This window comes from Pongo abelii, chromosome 16, assembly GCF_028885655.2.
Source record: "Pongo abelii isolate AG06213 chromosome 16, NHGRI_mPonAbe1-v2.0_pri, whole genome shotgun sequence".
Lineage (NCBI taxonomy): Eukaryota > Metazoa > Chordata > Mammalia > Primates > Hominidae > Pongo > Pongo abelii.
In genome coordinates, this window is record NC_072001.2 from 97,078,136 (window position 1) to 97,096,878 (window position 18,743).

The following is an 18,743-nucleotide window of genomic DNA, read 5'->3' on the forward strand; positions in this document are numbered from 1 at the left end:
TAATTTTAGTAAATTTAAATTCAATAGCCACAGTTGGCTAGTGGTTACTGTATTGAACAGTGTAGCTCTATAGCATCATAAATTTCTCTACTGCAGGATTTAATGCACATTTATAGTTCTGTATTTATCTCTGTAATTCTTTGTTTAAGGCAAGCATCATTTACATTTTGTCTGTTGTTGATTCTCTAATGCATAGCATAGCACCTTGCACATAATAGTTGTTCTATTGGCAGATCACCTGAGGTCAACATGGTGAAACCCCGTCTCTACTAAAAGACGGCCAACATGGTGAAACCCCGTCTCTACTAAAAATACAAAAATTAGCCAGGCGTGGTGGCAGGCGCCTGTAATCCCAGCTACTCAGGGGGTTGAGGCAGGAGAATCACTTAAACCCGGGAGGCGGAGGTTGCGGTGAGCCAAGACTGTGCCATCGGACTCCAGCCTGGGGGACAAGAGCAAGAGTTCATCTCAAAAAAAAAAAGTTAAGTGAATGATTAAAAGTGAAAAACTAGAAGACATAAGAAATATGCCAGTTCCTCAATATATAGAAACAAGAATAATTCTACATCTCTCAAGACAGTGGAATAAGTTTGTTACTGATTTTCCTACTCTTTTAAACAGTGGCTCAAAAACAAAACAGGGCTGGACGGTTTTGATGACTTGGAGGGGAGGCATGGAAAAAGGAGATCCTGGTAGTGATTGAGATATTTGGAGCTACACCTGGTGTGTTGGTTTGGAGTGGGGCCAAAGAGCCGGGTTTCCTACATGTATCCTAGGAAGGCAAGAGCTTTGGAGACAAAGTGGTACCTGGCTCTGAACGTCTAGAAATTCCTTATTCTCTGAGCCTTTTTTTTTTTTTCAGAAATGTAAAATATACCTACCTCATTAGGTTTTTCTGTGACCTGTAAGATATTCATATTGCTTACCATATATTAATAAGCACTGAATAGCTTTGCATGCTTACTAGCTCCTTGCTGCTATTACTTTTATTCACTTCTCACAGTGCTCACCTTGACATCCATATTTTCAAAAATTCTTATGGAATATGGGATTCTAAAGGAATATATGTCACTGACATGTAGAATCCTTGCTGAGCTAGATGTACCTCTTCGCACAGTCATATTCACATAGAGAATCAAGAAAGTTGCTTTGTTATTACTGAATGGAGTCACAACCTATGTAGCAGGCTGGAAATACCCTTGCTGATGCATCTATTTTTTTTCTCATATCTTTGATTTCTATCTGAGGAAGTGTTTTCAGTCTTTAATGTAATATCCTCAGTAGTAAGAGGTTTAAAAAACACAACCAGGGCAATTCCTTAAGAAGTTTAAATAGTCTTCAATGAATATTCCAATATTTTAAAATAAGATATATTGCAGAAGACACAAAAATACTCCATGGTAATTTTCTTTGATTAGCAAATAGTGGAACCTTATCCAAATAAGCCAGTCTTTAGCTATAGATTCTTCACATTTCCAGTCCGGATCAGTTCTGTAATTATATTTTTCACAGTATATAAGATGATGTTCATGGATATTTCAATGAAGAGTGAGATATTCCTCATTACAATTATTCCCATGCGATGTTTATTTCATTCTTCATCAGGAGCTGTTTTGTCATCACCTTAAGCAAGAAAGTCATTATTCACATTAGTGCCACGTTTTGACACATTAGTGCCACGTTTCTTTTAGCATTTCTCCTTCTTGAATGCCTGGACCCGTTTCTGAAGGCAAAGGCGGATGAGTGTTTTTCTGCCTGTGTATAAAAGGCAATTGCTTTTGGCACTTCATTTGTACTATTGTCAGATAGGATCATGTTACAGCCTTGACTCCCTTGTTGGTCTGTATATTGATAAACTGTGTGGCTGTTCTCTGCCTAACCAGCTTGCTGCTTTAAGGTGACCTGTCCTGAAATCCCAGACAAACACATTTGGTGATACAAGTTCTGCCCTCATTTCTATCCCAGAGCTACGTGTCTGGACCCTATGACTCTGCACCCTCTCATAGCTGAAGAGTGTTATCAAGAGTAAACACTCAGGATTGATAATGGTCTTTCAAAGGTCTAAAAACACGCCCACAGTCCAATGACCTATTGAAAGGAGGATGAGTGGTTTCTTTTGATATTGGGCTGCTGGACAGACTTTAGTGAGTGAAAGATTATGCTGCTTATTTAACTGGAAAAAATCGACGTCATAAGGATGCTCCCAGGCCACTGGGGAAATGCCCACTCTGTGTACATTGTATAGGGATTACGACACAGCCTCCAAAGTCAAAACTACTTGTGACTGAATCCTGGCTGCACCACTTAATGTATGTGAAAGCATTGGCCAGTTGGTTAATCCCTGCCTGACTCAGTTTCACCATCTGTTAAATTGAAGTAAAAACAGTACTTAACCCCTAGGCTTCTTAAAAGGATTCTATGAGTTATTACGTTGAAAGGGTTTGAATAAGTACTGACCCATAGTAAGTGTTCAATATATATTTCTGTTATTGGCTTAGCTTTCTATTTCCATCATTATGGTACTTAACAATGAATGATCACTTCTCATGCGTTTATGAGTTGGTCTGGTGGATTCTCCACTGGTCTTGTTAGAGCTCCCTCCTCCTATGGGGGGCTCAGCTCTGTAGGATGGCAGGACAGGCTGCCATGGCTGGGTCTGTCTCCCCACGTGCCTTTTTCTTCTGGATTTCTTTAGGGCATGCTGTCTCAGTGTCCAACAGGTTAGAACAGAAGCTGCATACCTCTTAAATTCAAGGTTTGGGATTCACACAACATTCATTAATTTTCATTTTCTGGATTAAAGTAAATCCCAAAGTCAGTTCAGATTCCTGCAAGGGGAAAACATTCCTTCCTATTTTTTTTATGGGAGAAGTGGTAAGATCACACTGCAAAAGAGGTGTGCGCACAGGGAAAGGTAGAATTATCACAACCACCTTTATAGACAAACTACTAAAACATCCGATAGCCCCAAGTCACAATTATCTTTCTATGCCCGTGACTATGTAGGCAGTGAACAACTAAAGACCAACCAATGGAGGCTGCAGTATCGCCCTGTATAGTTCACGCAGTCCAGCCTGCCTTTCTCTCATTTGTTCATTATATCCTGGCCCTTGCTGTGGGTCTCTGCAGTTCTTCATGCGAAGTCAATAGCCTCAACAGCCAGAATCACAGCATCATGGCTTCCAAATGTGGCCAATGACCAGGGTCACAGAGAAATGACTTGCCTCACCTAGTGTCAGATCTTCTTATTAGCAGAGGTTAAGACCAGGTCTCCTCATTGCTCATGACAGCTTCTCTTCAATGTAACATAGCTATCTGTTTTGCACACTTTTATCTGGCCTCTGCAGGAGATTTTTGCTAGTTCAGAAGTAATAAGTTCAGAAAGGAATGAAGATAAATAAAATTAGAAAGTGGGACTGTGCCCAATAGTTTACACTTAGTAGATGGGTATAGTGGAGCGTTAATGAGTATTGGTTCAACTAAATGCACACCTAGATATTGAGATTCAAGAACCACTCCTACTGTTCTGCAGTTTGCTTGTTGCTGCTGCAATGCCACCATTCAGATTTGCACTGCTTGGCCATTAAAGTGATAGGGAATTGTATGTGGTTTTACAATGACACTGTGATTTAGCCATCTCAGTTTCAGTCAGGAGCAAGAGAACCATTTAAGATAATAATATTAGCATATACATAGAACTTTTGATCTTCAGATCTCTTCAAAGGCATTAGCAAATTAATTTTCCCAGAACTCTTAAGAAGCAGGTAATTATTTTTACAGTTGGAGAGAATAAATCTGACTATGTATTGACCTGCAGAGGCTACCCGTTGAAGCAATGCCAGCTAGAGCTCAAGTCCACCCCCTTGTCTCCTCTTGCTCACCAACACATCCATCACAGGACTCTCAAGCGTTCCCAGATCATTATGATGAGATTAAATCTCACCAGCATTTATTGGAAATATTTATTATGGACTCAGCAACTCTTTAGAGTTCCAACTGGGTGGAGAGGAGGGAGGATAAAGAAGATATCATTTCTGATTTTAAACACCATTAACCACTAAAAGCTACCAGGAATACATGGAGAAATGGCTGGCTCAGGAAAAGGACAGAATGAATGTGTAACATCTTGCTGTGCTGGAAAGCAATGAAGTGCTCAGAGGCTGATGCAGACATGTCAAAAGGAGAATGAACTAACTTGAAGGGACTCCAGCTGGTCAACGTTAGGGCAATACATCTATAAAACAGAATAGAGACAGATTGATTATAACATATTGAATGAAAAAGAATAAAGGTGTCCATAGTGATATGCAAAGAAAACGGAGTAGAGAGTGAGCTCATTTTCATGAAGGATGATAGCTAATGAAGCTGAAGAAGAAATGATAAAATAAGATAGCAAGCATTTGTTAGAAATGGAGCATTCATATGGTATCAAAATATTGCCCCTTAGATTACTTATTAATTATCCATGGAAAAGATATTGTCTTAGTTTATTTGGCCTGCTATAACAAAATACTGTAGATTGCATAGCTGATAAATAATAGCCACTTATTTCTCACATTTCTAGAGGTGGGGAAAGTTCAAGATCAAGGCGCCAGCAGATTAAGTGTCTAGTAAGGGCTGCTTTCTGGTTTATGCACGTGTTCCCACTGTGTTTTCACATGGTGGAAGGTGCAAACAAGCTCCTTCTGTCTTCTTTTATAAGGGCACTCATTGCATTCATGAGGGCTCTGTCTTCATGATCTAATTAACCCTCAAGGTCCCACACTGGGGGTTAGAATTTCAACAGGTGAATTTGGGGGGAGTCAGAAACATTCAGACCATAGAAGGCGTGTTTACAATGGAGATATCTAGCAGACACCACCTGAACCAAGTGACCAACCAAAATAATGAAACAACCTGACATCATAAGCTCCTGACTAGTTGCAACGGGAAAGAATGCAACATCATCTATGTTGCTTATTTTTACTGCCTCATGAAAGTATAACTTATGTACCATAAAATCCCCTCAATTTAAGTGTATAATTCAATGAGTTTTAGTAAATTTATATGGAGTTAAACAATCATCATCACAATCCAGTTTTTTAGAACTTTCCTTTATCCCCCAAATATTCTCTACAGCCTGTTTATGGTCAATCCCTGCTCCTATAAGCAGCCACAGGCAACCACTAATATGCTTTGTATCTCCATAAATTTGCATTTACTGAATATTTCATACAAATAGAACATACAATATAGGTTTTTAAGCCTAAACTCCAATAGGCATAATAATTGAGGTTTGTACATATTGTAGTATGCATTAATATATTATTCTATTTTATTGAAGAATGGTATTCGTTGGATGTATACATCATATCTGTTTATCTATTCACCAGTTGATGGATATTTGGATTGTTTCTAGTCTTTGAATGTTGGAAATCATGTTGCTGTAAACATTTGTGTATAAGCTTTTGTATAAGCTATTCAAACTTTAAACATTTATTTTTGCATCAGTTTTGGGAATTTGTATCTTTGTAGGAACTTGTTTATTTCATCTGAGTTATCTAATTTGGTGTCATAAAGTTGTTCATAAAATTCTCTTATAAGAATTTTAATTACTGTAAAGTTGATAGTGATGTCTTCTTTTTCATTTCTGATTGTGGTTAATTTGCATCCTTTTTTTCTTTCTTAATTGGTCTAGCTAAAGTCTTGTGAATTTTGTTGATCTTTTCAAAGAACTTTTTATTTTGTTGATTTTCTCTATTATTTTTGTTTTCTATTTCATTGATTTCTAATATAATATTTATTAATTATTTTATTTGTTTTTAAGTTAGTTTACTGTTTTCTAGTTTCTTAAGGTGGAAGTTTAGTTTATTGATTTAAAACTTTCTTTTTTTTCAGATATAGGTGCTTAAAGGTAAACATTTCCCTTCAAGCACTGGTTACCTGAATTCCATAAATTTTAATATACTGGACTTTTACTTTGTGCCATTTCATATATCTTTAAATTTCTTTTGTGATTTCTCTTTTAACCTATGGATTATTTAGAAGTTTGCTTGCTTTCCAAGTATTTGGCATTTTCCTTTGTTGTTATTCTGGTTCTATAATGGATATTTAATTGTGATCAGATAAGACACTCTGTGTGATAACAGTCTTTTTAAATTTATTGAGATATATTCTGACCTTTTTTCCTATCCTGAGGAATATTTCATGTGCACTTCAATAAGTGTTCTACAGTCATTTGGTATAATATTTTGTATATGTTGGTTAGATAAAATTGATTGCTAGAATTGAGTTTTCTATACACTTGCTGATTTTCTATCTAGCTCTTCTACTAATCTCTGAGATTAGCTTATTTAAATATTCAACTGTTATTGCTAAATTGTCTAATTCTAATTCCTTTCTCAAGTCTGTAGTTTTTTTTTCTTCATGTATTTTGGAGCTCTGAGGTAGGTATGCATATATTTACAATTTTTAAATCATTTTAATATAATGAGCCTTTTATCATTATAAAGTAATCCTCTTTGCCTCTAGTAATATTTCCCATTGTTTTTTTTTAATTTGATAATAATGTAGCCACTCTAGCACTTCTATGGTTACTGTTTACATGATATATATTTTTAAATTATTTTCCTTCCAACCTATATTTTAAAATCAAGCATATTTCTTTTTTAGACAGTGCATTGATGAATTTTTAAAACTTCATTTTGACATTCTATGTTATTTAAGTGCAGAGTTTGGTACTTTCACATTTAATGTAATTATTGACATGGTTGGATTTATATCAGCTATTTTGCTACTTGTTTTCTATTTATCCCATGTCTTTCTTGTTCCTCTGTTTCTGATTTACTGCCAGCCTTTATGTTAAATGAATATTTTCAGTGTGCCATTTTCATACTTGTCTTGATTTTCTTAGTAGATACTATAAAGATTATAGTGTGCATCTGAACTTATCACAGTATCTTTCAAAATAATACCAACAAATTTCTGATCAACTATTAAAACTTTGCTCTACTATATCTACTTTTTCCTATACTTGCTCTTGTGTTATCATCACATGTATTATAGACAGACAGATAGATATAGATATATTACATATTTAACAATACAGTATTATAAACATACTTTATACAACCTTATGTATTTTAAAGAAGTTAAGAAGAAAGAGAAAATACATTACATTAAGTCTTATATATTTACCTACATATTTACAAAATTCCTTTAGTAATTTATAAGCAAATTTGATAAGGCAGGTGTCCAAATGATGAATTATCTTAGCTTTTGTCTGGAGAGGTTTGTATTTCACCTTCATTAAGAAAAAAAATAAAACAAAAAACTTTTTTTTTTTTGGTTTAGAATCCCTGATTGACAAAGTTAGCTATTATATCTATTCTTATTTCCCTGTGTTTTCTCTCACTGCTTTTGAGATTTTTCCCTGTCTTTGGCTTTTAAGAATTTAACTGTGTTGTATCTAGGTGTGAATCTTTTTGTGTTTTTTTTGGGAGGATTATCGGTGCTCCTTGCAGATTAATGATTTTCATCAAATTTGGACAGTTTTCAGCCATCACTTCTTGAAATACTTTTCTTCTCCTTTTTTTATCCTTTGCTGTTAGAAATAACATTACACCTAAATTTTTATGCTCAAAGCTGTTCCACAGGTATTTAGGACTCCCTTTATTTTTCTTCATTTTTTTTTTCTCTGTGTTCTTTAAACTTGGTATTTTCTATTGATCTTTTTTATAGTTTGGTGATTCTTCTGTCATATCAAATTTCTTATACAGCCTCTCTACTTAGTTATTTTTTTTATTATGGTTATAATTTTTATCTAAATTCTGGTAAAATATGGAAACTCGTATTCACTCCATCTTTTTCCTTCACTTTTATTTGTGCTATTGTTTTCACATGCGGTATTACATGTATATATTCATATTATAAACCCAGCAAGGCAGTACCATAATTATTGCTTTAGATAACCTTACATTGTATCCTTATGTTGCTATATACAACCTGTATTTCCACTTGGTTCGTTTTTATAACTTCTGTTTCTTTATTGAGACAGCGGAGCCATTAAATAATCATTAACATACTTTCCTTTAATTCTTTAAGTTTGGTTTCCTTTAATTCATGGAACATATTGAACCTGTCTGTTTTAAAGTCACTGTCTGACAAATCTAATACTGGTGACACTGAGAGACAACTTTTAGTGACAGGTTTTGTTCTTCTAAATATGATCACACTTTTTTTGTCTCTTTGCACACCTTATAATTTTTATTTGAAGTCGAGACATTCTAGATAATATGTTGTGTCAGTTCTGGATTCTGAGTCCTTTTCTCTCTGAGGGTTGTTGTTTTCTTTTGTAACATGTGTGAATTAAATCTGTGAATTCTGTCTCCCCTACCTGGTGTGGCCACAATTGTCCCTGCTCTGCTTATTTTTAGAAATTATTCACTTATTTGTCCCTTTATTTATTATTTTTCAGCCTGAATCTTAGTGCTCTGGTAGTGTTCTGTCAACAATTGTTCAGATATTATGCTCAAACACCTCCACCTAAGAAGGCTCACTCTCTGTTGATGATGTCTGTATGAAAGTGCAGAAATTCAGAGGAGGAGGAAATTATGGTTTATTCTAGTAGAGAGGAAAGATATTATGGAAGGAGGAGGGCTTGATATTTGTCTCAAATTATTATATAATTTATATATATATAGGCAGGGTACAGTGGCTTACGCCTGTAGTCCCAGTACTTTGGGAGGCCAAGACGGGTGGATCGCCTGAGGTCAGGTCAGGAGTTCGAGACCTGCCTGGCCAACATGGTGAAACCTCTCCTCTAGCAAAAAAAAAAAAAAAAAAAAAAAAAAAATAGCTGGGCATGGTGGCAGGCGCCTGTAATCCCAGCTACTTGGGAGGCTGAGGCAGGAGAATCACTTGAACCTGGGAGGCAGGGGTTGCAGTGAGCTGAAATTGCACCCTTGCACTCCAGCCTGGGTAACAAGAGTGAAACTCTGTCTCAAAAAAAAAATTATATGTATAGGCGGAAAATAGAAGAGCAAAATGGAATAATGCTGAGAACATGTGTCAAATCAGAAGTAAGCTTGTATGTTTTCAGAGTGAAGAGGAGACTACATGTCCAGAGTATAAGGTAAATGTTGAAAATGTGGAAAACAAAATCTGTGGGGCAGAATAAAGAAAGAACTAAGTTAAAGAGTTTCAGATGTTTTCAAATGTGACTGTTGAAGCCAGAGCCTGGTGAGAGAATGGAGAGAAGCAGGAAAAGCACTAACTTTAACGTATTTGGTGGAAAGAGTTCTGGATCGAAAATGAGATCAGTAATCATTTAGAGATGGTGGCACTGATAAGATTTAGTACTGACAAGGGAAACGTTCATTAGTTCAAATGTTCATTAGCATAAAGTTTATTAGTCTGCAAATGGGACTGAAAAATGAGAAGAAGGTGTTCATATGGCTCCCTCTTTTCCTTTCCTGCATATTTTCAGAAGAGTAGTGATCTCATGAGCCTATGAAGAATCCAGTGTTCTATTCAGAAATGGAGAAAAAAATAGCTTTAAGATAAAAAGATATTTGTACATAACAAAGAGAAATTTTAAAACTCACAACAGAAAGTTAATACCTGAAAATTTAGTATCTTGACTATCATTAAAATTTGATTTTTTCAAAATAAATTTAGTTCTTACCGTGTTCTGTATGAATATAATCAATTAACTCAGCTTCCTGTGTGACTTGTTACTTCCTCATTATGTCTTGTTCTTATAGATGGGAATCTCACTCAGTCATGGACTCATATTTCTGTTGTCACGTTCATGAAAACTTTCCCATGTCAAGTTAGAAAACCTTTCTCCAGGCCAAGCCAACAAAGACCACAAAAATCTTTCTTCTGCCAGAAGTTACTCTCTCAGTCTCCCACACATAGGTTTACGGATTGACTATAACGGGAAGCAAAAATAGTCTTATATTAGGTAACCATAACAATATATCCAAGATAATTCTTAAAAGAATTTTACTTGTATATATTTTATATATATTAAATTTTGCATATGCTGTGTGTTTTATGCAAATATTCTAGTATATGCTTTCTACTCACCAAAGTAATTTACACAATAAAAATAATGGCTCATTCATTGACATTAATAACTCATACCTACCATATATAACTTTTCTTTATTTAATAAATACAATTCAGATACGGTTTAGGGCTGTGGCATCTACATAAGTGACTACTGTGAAAAGTGCGGTTTCTGAAGTAAAGATGGTAGGAGAGGTTATTAACAATAGGTATAATTTTATGTGTTTTTCTTTCCGTGTGTGTGTCTATGACCAATTCCTGATTTCTGCAGTAGAAATGAACAGAATTTAGAGATGGAATCATGACAGATCCTGGTTAGAACATGAATACACAATGTCTACCACTCAGAGGATTACATTTACAAGGTGGTCTCGGTTTCATTTTTGGTTCATTAGACATGTGAGCTTTACCTACAACACCAGGAGCCTCCACACGCAATTGCACATTTTACAATTTATCTAAGCCAGCCCTCCCTGCCTGAAAGGTTGCTCCCTGCTTCTTTAGCTCCCCAGATCTATGACCTCAGATCCGCATTTTAGGTTTAAATATTGATACTTTATCAGGCCTGTCTCTTTGATGGGGTGATCTGTTCAAATTTCCCTTCTGACTTGCTGACCTTTGTTTTCTACCTTCTGCTTTGTAAGGACCTTTGAAGAATTGACCACGGTTATAGGTAAGAGTTGGCCCCAGCCTTAACCCTATGGAACATCTGTCAGACTGGCCACCACTCTTCCCAATTCTTTCAATCAAGACAGGGACATTCATAAAACTATAGAGAATCAAGATGATTGAAATATAATAGTTGCTCTTTGGAGGATTTGTTTAGAATAGGTATTTTAATGCACAAATGCACCAGCCCATGGCTCTTGAGATGATGATCCTTTAAAATAATTTATATTCTAAATTCCTTTTCATCCATAGTTGATGAAAATAGCATTTATTATTCAAATTATTGAGATTTTCCATTGGAACTAGCCAGTTTCACTTAGACTTGTAAAATTAATAGAATTCATCTGTCACATCTAGTCAATCCTGCATATTTGCCTTCCAGTAGAAACAATAACCAATTTGGCTGCCTTAGCTTTGCAAATCTAAAACCAACTGTTCACAGAATTTAAGATTCAGTAAGGCAAACCCAGTTAAGTTGCAAAGATTTTTAAAAAGTCAATTGTAGTTCTTGAGGCACTACAAAACTCTTTTTATGTTCTTAATTTCTAAATTAATCTTTCTAATTATATTTGGGGAACTGTGTCTTTAAGCCAGTAAAAGTCACTTTAATTCTAGTATAACCTACTTTTCTGAAGTGAGCGGTGCCCCATGTAAGCATCTGAGGATAGAAGTGAGACCTAGGTGTGAGGAATGTTCTCTCAACTATGTCCAGAGCAAGAGCTGCTAATTCCTGTCATTAGCTGCTAGCTCTTAGGTTTGATATTCACTGCCTTGGAGAGATCTGGGAAAAGAAACCTGAGCAGCCCTTTCACTATGATAAGTATTTTCCTTTTTAAATTATTCGAGAGAAACAGGGTGTGTTAAAAACTAATAAATTGCCTGGCCAAGAACCAGGTGAAATGGGAGAAGAACAATAGTGAATTCTTATGGAATGTACTCCCTGAGTACTAAAAATGTTTTAGATACCTATGATACCTATACATGTATAGGTATCTAAAACATTTTTAGAGGACTCACGTAATCATACAGCACCCTGTGATATAAGTATGAATATTATCCCTGTTTTACAGCTTGGGAATGGATTCATGAGGAGGTAAAAATAATAACATTTATTGAGCATTTATGGCATAGCAGGTACCCTGATAATTACAGAATAGGGATTATTGGTAGGCCTCAGAGGAAACATAGTAGTATTACTTTAGTGTCTATTTTATAGACCAGAAAACCTAGATATAGTAAGGTTAACTGTCCAAAGATCAGCCAGCAGTAGAGGCTGAAGCCTCTTGTGAACTAGCAGGTCACAGGGCAGATGTCATGCACGTAAACATTATGCTGTACCCCATGGAAGACGGAGAATAGGATAGAATATTAATGAGAGTCTAAAGATAGGTCAAATTTAAAGTGAAAAAAATAAGCTGTATCTAGTGTATCATTTACGGGACACACAGAAAAGTAGTTTCTGGTTAAAAAATACATGTTCATATATATAATTATATATGCACGTATTTTTCCTTATCAGCCTATTATTAGAAGTTTATTTCAATGGTTCTTTCCTCTCTATTTATGGAGGCCACATTTGTATTAAATCTCAAGTAGTAAACACTTGGAATGTGATATTTGCCAACTGAGAATAAAGCTGGCAAAACCTGGGAAACGGAAGAATGGACATGTCTGGGTCTTCTGTATCCCCACCAAACATAAGCGTTTCTAGTCTGAAATACAAGCCTGCTATCCTATCTTTAGCCTGCTTGCTAGATGATCAAATCCCATCTAATTATTTAGCCTATCTTTTTCTCACCAAACCATGTGGATTCAATTTTTCTCATACAAGTTTTCCAAAAGCAAAAGCAAAAATCCCAAAGGACTCTTCCTGAGACAAAAGGAGATTTATTACTTTTCACTGAAAGGGGATTTGTTATAGTAGGAATTGTATGCGTGTCAGCTGAAAAGACCACAGTTCCCTCTGTGGCCTGAAGATTATGTGGCTTCTAGAAGCAACTCTCTTTCCTTTCATGGTTCTTCAGTTGTCATAGATCTGGCATCGGACCTCCAGGGTCCCTGCAGGAAAGGACACCCAGAGGCCAGAGCTCTGATGGTGAGATGACAGATACACCTATAGGCCCTGGCCCTGGCAACCCCAGCCAGTTCTTTCATAGTCCTACAGCTCTGCAACAGTCTTAACCTTGTTGCCATTGCTAAGTCCCAGGATGCGGCAGTCTGCTCCTAGTCCTGTCACAATCACCTTTTGAAATAACAGAAAGAAAATTCACACATTCCTCAAGTATGATAGTTCAAAAATCTATTTTTTATTACTGATAGTTTGGAAAAATCTTAGCTTTATGTTATTTTTTTTAAAATTTCACTTTTAAAAAGATGAGTTTTTTTTAGATCAGTTTTAAGATCCCAGTAAAATTGAGAGGGAAGTACAGAGATATCCCATATAGTCCCTGCCTCCACACATACAGAGCCTCCCCCATGATCAGCAGTCTCCACTAGAGTGGTAGATTTGTTATAACTGATGAACCTACATCAATACATATTATCACCGAAAGTCTGTGGTTTGCATTAAGGTTCACTCTTGGTATTGTACATTCTATGGGTTTGGACAAATGTATAATAATATATATTAACCATTATAGTATCATACAGAATAATTTCACTGCCCTTAAAAATCCTTGGTGCCTCCCCATTCATCTCTAACTTCCCCCTGACCTTTGGCAACCACTGATCTTTTTACAGTCTCCATAGCTTTTCCTTTATCAGAAGATCATGTAGCTGGAATCATACAGTATGTAGCCCTTTCAGATGGGCTTTTTAGTACTGAATAATATTTGTTTTTTAGTACTGAATAATATTCCACCGCCTGGGTGTATCATAGTTTATTTATCCATTCACCTATTGAAGAATATATTGGTTGCTTCCAAGTTATGGCGATTATGAGTCAAGCTACTATAAACATGCAGATTTTAGTAGGGACATAAGTTTTCCACTCCTTTGGGTAAAAACCAAAGCCCTATTATTGGATTTTCAAGTAAATTTTTAGTAGTATTGTCAAATTTTAGAAAAGCTTTGCAGGACCTTTGCACATATACAGTTATTTCACTTAAAACAGTCAGTGCAGCTGCATGTGGAAAAAAGTGAGAATCCTTTCCATTGAAAATGTAACGTTGAACATTCTTATCCTGATGAAATCTAAAGCCCAGGCTTCAGAGGGTTCCTCATCCAAGATGTTGACCTTGTGTGTATTGTTTTAGCTTTTTCCTACTTCAATTTTTATATCCTTGCAATGATCATAGCAATCCCCATCCTTTCTTTCAACCCAGGAATATTGTTGGAAAAACAAGTGAGACCATGTAGGTGTGCACATGCATGTCGTGTGTGTGTGTGTGTGTGTATGTGTGTATGTGTCCTTCTCATTCCACTTTTCCATTTCCTTCTTTTCCTCCTTCTCTTTCATTTCCTGTTAATTGTCACCTGGGGTCAGCTAGAATACCAAGAACATTGCACATTATGTGGCAGCCGCAAGAAAATGGCATGAGTGTATGAGTGTGTGTGTGTGTGTGACAGAGAGAGAGAAAGATACACACACACAAAGAGACAGAGATAGGGGCTGAAATATTCCTGTGTGTCACATATTTTTGTTGGTTTTTGGGTCTCGCTCTGTTGACTGGGCTGGAGTGTAGTGGCATGATCACAGCTGACTGTAGGCTTGACCTCACAGGCTCAAGTGACCCTCCCACCTCAGCCTCTGGAGTAGTGGGACTATAGGCACGTGCCACCATGCCTGGCTAATTTTTGTATTTTTTGTAGAGATCGGATTTTGCCATGATGCCCAGGCTGGTCTTGAACTCCCAGCCTCAAACCATCCACCCACCTCAACCTCCCAAAGTGCTGGGATTACAGGCATGAGCCATTGCACCTGGACTTTTTGTTGTTTTTTGAATACACTCTCATTTTGATGAGGTTCCTTCTGAGGTTTTTGAACTCCTCTGCCCCATCTCATTGAGGGATCCTACTTATCAGACACATTTTAAGCTTTTCCATGAGATAATGGCCATAACTTAATTCTATTGCTGGGTACTACTGGTCAGAGAGACACTTTTGTTCTCCATAGGATATTGTAAGCTAAACTCTACTACATTTTCATAAGCAATTTTATCTTGACATTTATATTTTGGCTTATCTCCTCTCCTCTCTCAGATGTGAAAGGTATTTTAATTACGAAACTGAAAACGTAGTCAAGAAAATGTTTTATTTTACACTGGGATTCTTTATTTTTAAGCACCATGTTCTGCTATGAATTCATTTTGACATCCATGCCAGGCACCTTGCAGATAGGGAAATGTTTTTTATTTACTTTAGCATTTGTTTTAGTATTTCTTTAGTATTTGTTTCAATTTTTAAAGAAATACTATGTTTTGCTGAACCGTTGCAAGGCAAAATTACCCACTGCAAGGCAGTTCTGGGTAATTGTCTTTTTTAAAAAATAAAAAGATGGAAAATAGTAAATAATTTATCAATTAATTTACTTATTGATTCAAAAAGGTTTCACCGGCCATCTGTTATGGGCAAATCACCATGACAGGCACCAGAGAGAAAGCACGAAGTAACACATGGGAATCCTTGCCTCCAAGACACATAGAGTGAAAAAATGCAAAAGAAAAATCACATGAAGAATGCAATTAAGAATTAAATGTAGGTTGCTCTTATAGGAAGAAAAACTAAATCAAATAGAGGCATCAGGGAAGACGTCTCAAAGGAGGTAGCAGTGAAACTAAGTTAGGAAGAATCTGTAGGACTTGTTTAGATAGGGTCATTCCTGGGGCTAAAAGCAATGACATCTTGGTGATGTAAAGTGGCTCATAGAAAAGTTCGTGGGTCAGCTCCAGGTACATAGTAGGGACCTAATAAATGTTGGTTTCCTTTTTGCCTGTTAGTCATCCAAATAGGATCTTCGCTGAATTATTTGAATTTTCTAAACCATCTGGTGCTTTGTGGAAATAAATGTCCCAGCTAAATCCACTGGAACGGCTTTGATGGGCTTTTGGTTCATCTGCAGTAGCAATCTTCATCAGTGGAAATAGAAAAGTAATCTCAACTGACTGTTAACCGACAAAGGCCCTAATGATGTCTTTGCAGAAATAGTTTGTGATTTGGGTACTGAGATTGTGCAATCATAGTAGCAGAGAAAATACAACAAGGAGTGGCTAAAGGTTTCAGAGAAAATATGACGAAGGTGAAGTAGAAAACAATAAGCATTCGGGTAAAGAAATGTAAACATGTGAGGCACATATCCAGTCTAGCAAAGCTCTGGTGATCTTGCTGCATCAGGAGACTGACAAGTAGACCTCTTTTCTTACTTTGATAGCTTTTTAAATTTGGTAATATATTTACATGACTCAAGCATCAAACAGTAAAAAATATGCAATTAGTGGCACATGGTGGTGTGTGCCCATAGTCCCAGCTACCTGGGAGGCTGAGGCAGGAGAACTTCTTGATCCCAGGAGTTCCAGGTTTCACTGGGCTGTGATGTGGGCTGCACTGGCCACTGCACTCCAGCCTGGGTGACAAAGCAAGACCCTGTCTCTTAAAAAATATATATGCATATGTAGTAATAAATCTTGTTTATACACCTTTCACTCTAATCCTAGGGTCCTATTCTAATCTCTGCTATCTTTTAGAGTATCTTTGTACAATTTTAATCAATTGCATGTATAGATGCACATATTTTTATTTTCCGTGTACCTGTTTATTCATTTAACAAATATTTATTGAGTGTATACTTTGCCAGGTAATGTTCAATCCAGCCAAGGGAGCTAAGGTAATGAACAAAACAGAGAAGTTCCTACCCTCCCTGACATTCATTCTAGCAAATGGAGACAGATGATAAAAAGTAAGTAAACTATAGGGTGTTAGGTCGTACAACCACTAAAGAAAAAAATGAAGCATAATAATGAGGAAAGAGCATGCTGGAATGGGAAAGTATTTCACTTTAAAATAAGGGAGTGGTACTTGAGCAAAGAGGGTGGTGGAGGGGAGGGAGCAAGCCCCATAGAATCTGGGAGGAGATATTCCAGAAATAGAGTATTCCTGATCCCAAAGGCAAGCCCGAGACCAGGGTAAGCCTGACACCTTCCAGGAAAGGAAGAAAGCCCGGGTGGCCAGGGTGGAGTGAGCTAGGGACAGAGATGAGATTAGGGAGGTAGGGAGAGGATAGCATTGGGAAATAATGGAAAGAATTTTGAGCAGAAGTATTTTATCAATTACTCTTGAATTTAAGATGAAGATGAACTGTAGAAAGGGCAGAATCCATATGACCTGCTACAGATTAGTGAAATGATTCCAGTTAAGTGATGCTGATGACCTGAATCAGGGTGGTTGCTATGGATGGGATGGGATGTGGCTGATTTGTGGAGAAATGTTTTGTAGGTTGAGCAAACAGTATTTGCATGAGAGAAGTGCAAGAAGGACGGGTGTCCCAGCTAGGAGACTGGAGATGGCATTCAAGACCTAGGAAAGATTTCGGGAGGAGCAGGACAGGGGATTAAGTGATACAGTTCCATCCCTGGACATGTTAAACTTGGAGTGCCTGTTAGACAACTTAGTAAATATGTCCAGTAGAGAGTTCAAATTAGGGATAGGACCTCTTTAAGGATTATAAGCTTGGAGGTAATAAGAATATAGACAAAATTTGAAGCCGTGACATGGATGAGCTCACTCAGGGAATTACTGTAGATAGAAGAAAATGAGGCCAAAAATAGCATCTCAGGATATTCTACAGATCAAAGGTTAGCAAGACAAATAGAGAAAGAGAAGGTGATTGAGAGGAAGCCAGTGTGAGACAGAAGAAAATCCAGGAGAGAGTGGTGGGTGGAAGAAAGACCTTCAAGATACGGAGAATGATGGGCTCTATCAAAGGTGCCGATTGCTAGGTACGATGAGGACTAGGATTGAACCAACCCATATAGCTGTGACCTTGACAAGAGCATCTTCAGTAGAGTATTTAGGGAAAGTGCTGATTGGAATGAGTTCAAGAGAAAATGCGCTGAGGAAATTAGAAACAGCAAGTAGAGACAAATTTTTAAGTTCTGTTGTAGAGGGGGAGCAGAAGAATGGCACAGTTGTTGAAGGGAGAAGTGGGGCCAAGTGTTTTTTGTTCTGATTTTTTTTAATAGAGGAAATAAGGGTAAGTGTCTTAGCTAATAGTAGAGAGGAGAAATGTGAAAGAAGTATCCTTATTTCTGTGATAATTTGGCTTTAACTAGGAGCATCAAAATTTCCATCCACGGTAACAGGAAGAAAAGCTGAGTCAGGGCTGAGAGCACAAATGGGCAAGTGTGGTAGAGAGAGAAGTAGAGAAGTTTTCCCATGGTTTTCTCCACCCTCAGGGAAATAGGAGGCAGAGTCATTAGTTGAGAGTGAAAAGTAGGGAGAGGTGTTGGGGTTTGAGAAAAGGGAAGAAGGTCTGGTATATTTACGATAGAGTGGGAGAGAAATGGATAGGGGAATGAGTGAGCCCCAGGCATCACTACTGGTCTGCTCGAGGATGATAATCAAGGATTGGAAACGTCACCAGTAAAGCACTTTACATTTGTGTTTTCCTTTAGCCAGTGTCAACTGCAGAGTGCAGTAAGTATAATAGGGCCAATAGTTAAAGCAACTTTTACAAATGGTAGTACACTGCAGCCATGAATATAACGGCATTCCTGGTAAGAATGGTATAATGCAGTTGTCGTCACTTGGTGGGTATATATGCCAGGAGTGTACAGGGGTTTCATAAGGGTTCAGGGTGAGGTATTGAGTTTCTAAATATTTTCATTTTCCCTAATCCTTTAAACATGTCTATTAAGTATATTTTAATATCCATACCATACTTTAATCACACCTGTTAATAATTTTTTAATCAATGTATTTACAGATTTGAGTTTGCTTACTGATAATTTCGCTGTTAGTTTGATTGATCCAAGACATTTAAAGGATTAAGGTTTAAATAGAAAGTAAAGGTTTTTGGAGACAGACCA

General features: G+C 36.9%; 1 long non-coding RNA gene across 1 annotated transcript in view; it reads right to left on the reverse strand.

Moving 5' to 3' along the window:
- The window catches only part of LOC134760224 (uncharacterized), a 205,092-nt gene that overhangs the window by 48,806 nt on the left and 137,543 nt on the right, over nt 1–18,743 (reverse strand). The window contains exon 6 of the long non-coding RNA XR_010137252.1: nt 9,665–9,913. This is a non-coding gene — a long non-coding RNA (uncharacterized LOC134760224). The remainder of the gene's footprint in view (nt 1–9,664; nt 9,914–18,743) is intronic.